The 899-nt window shown below is 40.4% G+C and overlaps 1 protein-coding gene across 2 annotated transcripts in view; it reads right to left on the bottom strand.

Annotated features, from left to right (window-relative positions):
* B3GALT1 (UDP-Gal:betaGlcNAc beta 1,3-galactosyltransferase, polypeptide 1) overlaps positions 1-899 on the bottom strand; it is a 388,127-nt gene that overhangs the window by 311,652 nt on the left and 75,576 nt on the right. The window lies entirely within an intron of this gene.

Below are 899 nucleotides of genomic sequence, written 5' to 3'. Positions count from 1 at the left end.
CGAGTGTGGATGGTAGAGTTGGAAGGGGTTGACCTCAGTGAACGTACCTCAATCAGATTGAGGACGTTTTTAGCAAAGGCCAGCTTAGGAGTACCCTAATTAAGTTAATAACAATGTACCTACCTATATAGTTTAAGTTTAAAAAATTTGGCTCTCAAAAGATATTTCAATCGTTGAACTGTTGATATTTGGCTCTGTTGACTAATGAGTTTGCCGACCACTGCTCTAGGGACTTTATGGCTTTAGTAGCCCCAATGAGCCTTCTCTCAGCCCCATGGGTTTTTGTTTTGTTTCTGCAGTATGTACTCCCCTTAATCTTTTTGCTGCATTTGGCATCTGAGAGCCTCCTTTTCTTGGCCATGCCTCTTTATACAGCTTTTAAGGACAGACACTGTCCTGTTTTTCCTGACTTCTCCTCCATTTTCTCTGACTTTAACTATGGGTATGACCCAAGGGTGACTCCTTAATTCACTCTTACTCTTTCTATCCCTTTTGTCTTTTAGAAATTTAATGTGGCCTGAAGCAGAACTGCAAAAGAGGGAGATTCTTTCCAGCAGCAAAATCCTCAATTTTCGTAGCTGGTGACTGGTACAGTTGAGCAGCATGACTTGAGATAGATTTCAAATGTAAAATGTGACTATTTTTAGAATACCCTAGGCACACTCCCATTTTGGGGTCCTTGCTCTTCCTTTTCCTCCTTCCTGTAATGCCCTTCCTTCAGAGTACAGTCTCACTCACCTTCCTAAAAACCTTTGTTCAGATCCCCCCTTCTCAATGAAGGCCCCCTGACCAACAGTTCTATTTAATATTGCAAACTTCTGCACGTTCCATCTTGATTTCTCTTACTCTAGTCAACTATATATTTTTCTATAACATTTCCAAATTCCAACATATTATAT

Source organism: Myotis brandtii, unplaced genomic scaffold (assembly GCF_000412655.1).
Source record: "Myotis brandtii unplaced genomic scaffold, ASM41265v1 scaffold112, whole genome shotgun sequence".
In the NCBI taxonomy this organism is placed as follows: Eukaryota; Metazoa; Chordata; class Mammalia; order Chiroptera; family Vespertilionidae; genus Myotis; species Myotis brandtii.
Note: the sequence above shows the minus strand (reverse complement) of the source record. Positions and strands in the feature narration are given on the sequence as shown.